Source organism: Cynoglossus semilaevis, chromosome 13 (assembly GCF_000523025.1).
Source record: "Cynoglossus semilaevis isolate Cse_v1.0 chromosome 13, Cse_v1.0, whole genome shotgun sequence".
Lineage (NCBI taxonomy): Eukaryota > Metazoa > Chordata > Actinopteri > Pleuronectiformes > Cynoglossidae > Cynoglossus > Cynoglossus semilaevis.
In genome coordinates, this window is record NC_024319.1 from 504640 (window position 1) to 513724 (window position 9085).

Consider the following 9085-nt stretch of genomic DNA (forward strand, 5'->3'; position numbering starts at 1 on the left):
TCCTCCCCCCTCCCTTCCCCAGCTGACATGTTTTATTCCTCATTATTATTCTCCACTCAGACTCCAACTGCATCATAAACCGACAAGTTGTGAATCAAAACAAAAGACATCTTTACATTTAACCTCCTCGACACTGCCCCCCCCAGGGCTGTTTACTGTAGTACACAGCAGTAACATGAGTTCTTATTAATGCCAGAAAACCGGATGTGGCCCGCAGGCCACCAGTTGATAATCACAGGTCTAGAGAACTGTTTGGAGTTTAACCTTCCCCTCATCTCTACGGCTCCTGTTCCTCCATAAAAAGTGGTAGAAGACGAAGGACGGAACGAGATCTTGATGTAATCTGAATATTTTCATTATTGAAAATTTTAAAAAATTCTAAATTCACTAGACACAGATTAGATTATTACAGACATCCTCCGTTTTAGTGTTTGTTTGTTTTGGTTGCGAGGAGCCGAGTGGGAGATAATATATCCTGTGTGATATTTTTGGTCTCCGTCCACTTGGAGATAACCACAATGGCTTTTCCTTCCTTCAAGGACTCGTCCTGTTAGAACAGGTCAACGTCCAGGTCGGAGCCTCCGTCAGCCTCGCCGCCACAACACAACACACCGAGCTCAGGCTGTGGGTGTGGTTAAAGTAAGGCGTCTCTCAAAGTGGGCAAAACTCTGAAGCAAAACCATCAACAGACAATAACGTACCAGGAAGACAAAATACAAACTACCAGAACGTAGAAACCTTTTTTTTGTATTTTTTTTAAGATGAAACATTTAACAGCAGCTAAAACAATTCCAGTTATTTACAATTCCCCTCATTATAGTGAACAGTGATGAACATTTAACAGCAGCTAAAACTATTCAAGTTATTTACTTTTCCCCTCATTATAGTGAACAGTGATGATAATTAACAATTACAAGGAAACGACATCATTTCACCAAACTGAAACAAGACAAGCTAAAAAAAAGGACGGACAGTTTCTACATGTAAAAATAATCTATATCACGGAGCTAACAGTAAACAACACTTCGTCCAATCATCACGCAGACTCCCAATGAAGCCTAACTTCTATATAATTTACTTCTTTGTGCGTTCAACCAATCAGCATCCAGCTCCAACAGTGGGAAAAAAATATCCAGTGGAGTCAAGATTGAAGCTGAGCTTCACCACGGTTTAATACGCTCCGCAGCTACAGGAAGATCTGAGAAGAAACTGTGATCAGTCGGTGATCTGTTCTGAACAGAACGGACCAATGAACTGCCCTCTAGTGTTAGCTAAACAACGAAATGTCGCTTCTTCATTTGTTTAGGTAGAAAACCAGAAGACCCATCAAAACTTCTCAAACGACAACTTCGTTAAAATAAGTACAAATTCATCCCGAACCTTTACGTTTTTAATTTCCCAGAGGGAATCACAAAGTTCTGTCTTTCTACTCCAGACTAACAAACAGAACCTGAGCTCAGACCGGGCTGAATCATCCAGCAGCTCCAGACTTCTCCCCCCAGCTGACGATGAAACGTTAAGCTCTAACTTCAAACTGCCAACGATTCTGAAACTCTATCAGACAAATATCCTCTGGATGTGTGTCCACACACTCTTCATCACACACCTGCAATCGAGCAGCGGAGTCGGCGTCTCCGAGCCTGAAAACTTTCCACTCACAACACGGTCCAAACCATAATCTCCATTTACAGTCTGTGCAGGAACTCAAAAAGCTGAAGGCACCGGCATCCACGGAAAGTTACAAAGGACCTTAGCACGGATGTTAGCAACTGGTACAAACAAAGGGATGTCTGATAATATCGGCCCGATATTAGCATACATATGTAATATCTGTAAGAATCGTTATCTGTTTTTCTTCCAATAAAAAAAACCCGATAACGCAATGCCTGGGTTTCGCCAAATGATGTGTGCCCTAAAAATAGTTTTAGGGGAAAAACAGCTGTAAATGAAAGTAAAAGCCACCAGATGGCAGCATTGCAACTCAACTATTTTATTAATACATTTTTATAATAATAATATCAGATATCGGAAAAAAGTTTTCATCGGACATCCCTAGTTTTATACTGACGTTGAGCTGGAAAAAGGTCGGAGAGTGATTTAATAACCGGTGGTAGATTAAAGTCACCCTGAATGGCTCTTCAAAAGCAGAGGGCAGCACCGAGTTCTGGCTCTGCTTGAAGGACCACATCAAAGGAGACGAGTCAAAATGGCTACAATTATAGATAAGACGAGAAGCTCCAAAATAGTGTCAGATTGTGGCGTGTCTGAAGAGACGAACAGGCTACAGGCTTAAAACAGTTAGCACAAAGTCACCCCCCCCACTCCCTCCCAGTCTGTAATATATACCAGTTTGGGTCGCACTGGTGGCCATGTGGTGCAAACACATTCTTCTGGAACACCATTGTCCTTGTTTTGATTTAGTCAGAAAATAATTGTCAAACGTCTATCTCTGTTGTTGCCTCTGATTTAAATCGTTGGTTTTTACTCGTCTAATGGAACCATATGTCGAGGAAAATGGCCACATTGTGTTGTGTTGTGTTGTGGGTGAGTCAGCATCGGGTTGGTTTGATTTATCTCAGCTGTTGGGGAGAACTCAATTCTAATTGGATTAAACCTCCAAACACAAGTGTTCCTGCGATGGAACAATGAACTCGAAAGGCAACGAAGGTCGTCGACCGAATCGCTTTTACATTCAGGGAAAAATAAAAATCATTAGGGAAAAACAAGGAGTTCTAGTGAATTACAATCTAGTCAAAATGTCCGTCTCCTGTCCAAATAAGACAACTGTCCAACAGCAGCGTCATGACAGTCGCGCCACTTTGGTCCAACTGGATAACAGTCCCAAGATAAAGTGCTCTTTCTGACCCCGGGGCCACGGCAGGTTAGCGGAGGTTAACGAAGGCATGAGACTGACCTACGAGGTTAGGACAAGTGGTTAATAGTGACCAGATGTGTCCCTGAGGTAAGTCCGAGGACTGCGCCATATCATCCAACATCTACTACCATCTGCATGACGTCAACGTCACGGCGACCATCAGGCAACAAGTGAAGCTCAGACGAGGAGTGTGTGTGTGTGTGTGCTTCTGTATGTTTCACTGGATTAATATGAACATTCCGGTAAGCTCCATGAATAACCTCCCCGCCCCCTTACCCCCCCCCAAACTGAGCTGGCCTCCATCCAGCAGCATTCTAACTCCACACACTGCATCAATTACACCGACTCTACAGTGACTCTGTGACACAAAACACATGTTTAACCCGACTGTGGTTGGGTTGGGGGGGGGCAGGTGGGGGTCGGAGGAGCTCATAAAGAAATGCAGCAGTCATGTGATCCTCTGTCAGCGCTACGACAGGAACAGTGTTGGTGTAGTTAAAGGTTAAAGGTCAGCGGGATGGTGTGGAAAAAGCCGACACGACGTAACACTGGTTCAACGGTTAATTAGTCCTTAACTCATTAATGAAACCACATTTCGCTGCTAAACACGAGACCTGCTAATGCATAGTTCAAGGCCTTCGCATCATCCCTTAACCTACACTAACCAATCAGAAACCAAGACTGATAGTGGAGGACAAAAAACGTCAAACAGAAGAACTCGAAATCTCTCTTTAGAGACGACAGCACTGCGACGCTAACGATTAGCAGCTAATCTGCAGCAGCGACGCAAAGGTAGATCGTATCCGAGACATTCTAGGAGAAACATGGGTGCACATGAGCTACACTATGCAACACTGCCCCCAACAGCTTCCAAAGGCACTGCACATCAGCAAGCTCTTCAAAACATCGTACGAAATTACACACGTTACGAACCAGAGGACAGACGAATGGCTCTGTATGCTAACTTAATGTTAACAGGAAAATGTTCACGTGACCTCAGAGGTCAGTGAGTGTCAGGAGTTCAGTCTGAAGTACTTCCTGTTTAATAACCCGACTGTTAACCAATCATTAACGCACAGAGAACTTCTCTAAAAGTTCTCCTCTGTTTTTACAGGCTGCGACTTTTTATGCAACCCCTCATCGCAAACCAATTTGTTTCCCAGGAGTTTGGACAAGCACTTCGAGTCAGAGCCTGACCTCTGACCTCTGGGTAAATAATAAAGGTTAACAACCGTCCACAGGACAGATAAGACAGACGGTCCGATAAGTGATTAAGTGCAGTTTTGAAGAAAAAAAACAAAAAGCAGCTCAGAAAGGGTCACGCAGGGGTCGGCTCTCCTGAGTCTCCAGACTGGACCTCAGTCAGCAGTCACACCACGGAGGGTTATCTGACTGACCAGAGGGGGCGCAGCTGAAGTGCTGCCTGCCCATTCAGATAAATTAAACAAGACCCATGAGAGCAGCCCGGTCCAATGTAGCCTCACCTCCCTCCCCCCTTACCTCCTCCCTCCCTCACCTCCTCCACCTCCTGTTAAAGAGCGGGTTCTCAGGTTCAACTGATGGTTATTGTGGACATGTTTACAGAAGGCAGCAGCTGAGAGAGCGACAAAGGCACATGCACTGCGCGTGCGTGTGTGTGTGCGCACTGTTTGATCATATGACATGTTGTTGGTCCAGACTATAAAAGAGAGTTTGCTTCTATTGTTGAACAATAATTCATCACTGAGACCTGGAGCTGTGTATCAACAAGAATCTGAACCGATACGATATCACGATACAGTCCCAGTGTGATCCTAGTCTCAGACTCTGTTCCATCTGAACATCAGTTCCTAACTCTGGAACAGAGGGATCTACATTTGGAATCACTAGAGAAGAAAGAACATGAACCAACACCAGGAATGTTGGACTGGGAATTGGAGAGAAAAAAAAAAATCAATAACTGATCAATGACTGAGGAGATTGATACGGTACGGTGACTGAGCTCCACTTAGGATCAGAAATCACATGAAAACACAGAGCCGTTCTGCACAGAGTACTGCAGTAGACGAGCACGTACAGCGTTACTGAAGTCACTTGATACTACTATGTGTTGGAGTATAAACTTACTGCTGCTGATGTCATAAAAAAGCAAACAGCAGGTTTTATAGCAGACGGAGGTTTCCGTCTGAACAAGGCTGCAAAGACAAAAACTGAGGCTCAATCTGGGGTTCCTGTCCCGCACACAGACGTACGTTGTTGTAAAGAACTGTCAAAACTCACGGGTCGGAGTGAAGAAAACAACGTCCTCTACAACAGTCTGCTGAGAACTGCCCTCCTCCGCCGTCTCTGCCGCCACGTTTAGACAAAAGGGTAAAAAAGACAAATCAGCATCACACCCACACACACGGCCCGGGCTGTTGCTGTTGACACCGTGTCTCTGCTGCTGCTGCTGCTCTAGTCCAGTCCAGAAGAAAGACCGCGTCTGGGGAAGAGGTGGAACTTCCTTTTCAAAGTTGGAAACGGAGTGAGTCAGAAAGTTTCTCCCTCCCAGCTCCAATCTGCATGAAGCAGGAAAGGCTGTCATACTATACTACCCCCCCCCCACCCCCCCCCCCCCCCCCCCCCCCCCCCAAACAAAAACATAAACATAAACATGAGGTTCGTGCAGTCATTAAAAACCCTGAGTGGCGCCGCGCTCTCCTGACACACAGTCCTTAGCCGTGCGAAGGCTGGCGGAAAGAAATCGATTCAGTGAACCAGAAATTGTGTATCTGGCGCTAATTTTCACGTCCGCTCGACTCCATCATCCCTGCTTTTTTCATGACAGTTTTTTCCATGCTCGGTTCCATTTCACGGAGAACCAGTTGTGAGCGCGTGTCACCGATGAAGGTCCTTCCTGTGAGTGCACATTAGACCCTGATGATGAAGATGCTGCTCAGGATTAAAGAACGCTTGTTGATGCTCACAGTTCTCTGAAGTTCTCTTCGTTGCGGGGACATCAAAGGGTCCCTCTTCAGTCTGGTACTTTTATTCAGATGAAAGGAGTTCTTTGATGGTAACAACGTGAGGAGAAGGAGGAGGAGAAGAAAAAGAATCCAAAATATTGCTCTCAGCTGGAGTCCTAACACACTGTAAGGACTGACTGGTCTCTGTGCCTTCACCTTTAAATGATAATGAGCCACAACAAGCTCCGCCCACTTCTCTGACCATCCTGGTCAGTCCCAGTGAAGACCTCAGCATCTTCACCTCCTCCACCTCCAGCTCAGCCTCCTGTCCTTCAGACAGAGACACCAAACCAAACCAAACCATCATAGCAGCGCTCACTACTCTGCTCAAACCTCCAACTTTTTTCTCCTGTCACAAATCACACCTCCATCCACTCCTCCCCCGTCTCCCCCCACCGTTCCTCACCTCTAACATCCACCGTCCACAGACTGGACCAGAATGAACTCCTGGTTTTCACAAACTTTAAAACACTGAGGGGAGACCAGGGGGAGACCAGGGGGAGACCAGGGGGAGGGGCATATAGTAAATGTAATCACCCGTCTGAAACTTTCACGGCACTGTAAGTTCAACGTACTCTCTGTAAAACAAAACTCTTTTTACAGCAGCACATGTTGTTAATTATATCAGGAGTGACTTTACTCTCTGAAACTCACAGAGTTTCCAGGAGGTTTTTTTTTTTTTCTTCACAGCATTTTTAAGTTTCACATCTTGGCAGGAGTGTGAAGCTGTAAATGGTTCCACGACCGCTTTTATCGAAGGTCATTGAATTCTCGACTTTATTTGATTCTTCCACGAGTTCACCGCGGGAACACGGCCGTTACTGAGCTGCACCCTGCAGGGAGTAGAAGAACGTTCTGCTCCCGCTCCGACATCCGTCTCTCATTAACCGCTGGAGTCTGACCCAGTGTTCTACCAACGTTCTACTGGTGCACGTGAAACTGAGCCTGGAACCAGACGAGTCAGGCTGCACTGGGAACGCAACCGAAAAACACATGGACGGAGGAACGTCCGTCTGGACTGGACACCGACCGTTTAAGGTTCTTTAAATACCTCCAGACCAGCACAGCGCCCCCCTGTGTGTAGATAAGACCAGCGGTCAACACAGAGGTCAAGCTCCGTCACTGAACTTTCGACTGCATCCAAAAAATGTAAACATCGCAAGTATCATTCACAGTGATTGAAATAATACACAAGTACTGATGGGAGTATCGATATATCCATGCTGTGGTATCGATGTTCCGATACTCACACGAGTATCGATTCAATGGTATCAATACATTACGTGTTGTAATTTGTCATGACAAAAATAAATCACACAAAGTATCGGTATCTGTAAAAAATCAGTACCGTATCGAATCAAAAAATCTGGCATCGCTGATCTTTGAACATGATGATCGGATACACAATACCCTCAAAGATAATAGAAAAAGACAGGGATGAGAACCCTCCACTCCAATCCACTCCACTGCTGGAGACCAGCTGGAGGGTGAGGGGTGGGGGAGGGAGGTGATGCGGGGGGAACTGGGCTTCTCCCAGTTCCCATTTCCAGTTCCAGGATTTCTGTGAAGTGAATCAGTGATCACATTCCTGCCTGGATCTCCTCCTGGCTGGCAGATGTCCACCTGTCCCCGGGGCTGATTTACACCCCGGCTGTGTGTTGGTGTGAGGAAGACGGATGGGTGAGGATGAAGAGAGGGGAGGAAAATAAAACGATGGGAGGGGGAAGAAAAAAAAATCAGATAAAGAGAGAAAAAATTGTAAGAAGACGACGAGGAGGAGGTGAAAAACCTCTGAAGAATGGATTTGAAAGAAACGTGATTTCCTGCAGCCTTGAACTTCAAGTTCAGGGAAGTTTAGGTTTAGGATTTTGTTCTGATTGAGCTGCAGAAAAAATAATAATAATAATAATAATGAAAAAGAGAGAGAGCGCTAAAAGAGCATGACAAAGTGCAGCAGCAGGTGATCCTTCAAACAGGTTTCAAAGTAACAATGGCTGAACACTCTCTTAACCCAGTTGATAATATTTGCTGTTCTTCGTGGCGGCCTCGCCCACTCATTTTTCAAAGGTTGTCACAGAGTCTTTGTTGTTGATCGGTACTGTACTGTATGAAGCTCAGTGAATGGACGGCACATCAAAGGACAACTTGGTTGTTCGAAATATACGACACAAAGACACGAAGAAAAAAAACAAAAAAAAAAAAACTGTCGTCGTGTCTACACTGAACCAAAGCCGTCAGTACAAACTCACGACCATAAGAAAACCAGAGTTCTCCGTCTGTTCCAGACGACAATAATCTGACAGGTGACACGAAAGAATCGTATTAAGTAGAAAAAATTCACACCACCCACACATGAGTCATCCGGGCCTCAGACAATGAAGAGCCAATCGTAGGAGGGCTCCTGGAGAGAGCGTTAGCATTCGTTGTCCTTCAGACTAAATCACGCTCCGACATCGCAGCCAACAATCGTGAAGATAAATAATGAGCAGGATTCTCCACGGCGCCGTGATGTGTGTTGACATCAGGACGGTGAACTAGGCTGCGTGGATCTAGGCTGAGTGGATCTAGTCTGAGTGGATCTAGGCTGATATATACATATACATGTATGTATAAAAATATGTACATATATATTTCATATATATATGTACAAATGTATATATGTGTGCATATATAAAAGATATATACATATATGCATATATATTTATATATACAAGTATACATACAAATATACAAATATATACATATATGTATGTGTATATATTAACACAGTATACATACATATGTACATATTTTTATACATTATTTACAGATTATAATCCAGTCTGGTTATAATTTCTGACATGAACTGATTTCAGGTGCTAAATGCTTCGTAATACGACACAGACTTTTGGTCTGTTTGGTGTTTAGGTGGGAAGTCCAGGGCAGGAAACGGAGTGGAGCTGCATGGCTAAGGTCCACGTGGAACACGGGCCGTGGGCCCACCACCAGCAGAGCCCTCCCTCAGTGATCCCACTGGCCTGTGTCTATCACACAACAGCAGGAGTTGACACACACACACACACTCAATGAGTGGAGGATCAACAGACCAACGTCAAGGACTGAGATTACAGAACCATCTCAACATGGCCGACTCCCCCCCTCTGCTCCTCTCTGCTCCCCCCTGCTCCTCCACTTACATCATTTCCTCTGTCCTCCAGCTCCTTCTAATAAGAGTCAAGGATTTGGA

The 9085-nt window shown here is 45.1% G+C and overlaps 1 protein-coding gene across 1 annotated transcript in view; it reads right to left on the reverse strand.

Annotated features, from left to right (window-relative positions):
* Positions 1 to 5397, reverse strand: part of eva1ba (eva-1 homolog Ba (C. elegans)) — a 9745-nt gene extending 4348 nt beyond the window's left edge. The window contains exon 1 of the mRNA XM_008322676.3: positions 5135 to 5397. The gene's annotated coding sequence lies outside the window, so the exon portion shown is untranslated. The remainder of the gene's footprint in view (positions 1 to 5134) is intronic.
* Between the last annotated feature and the right edge of the window lie 3688 nt (positions 5398 to 9085).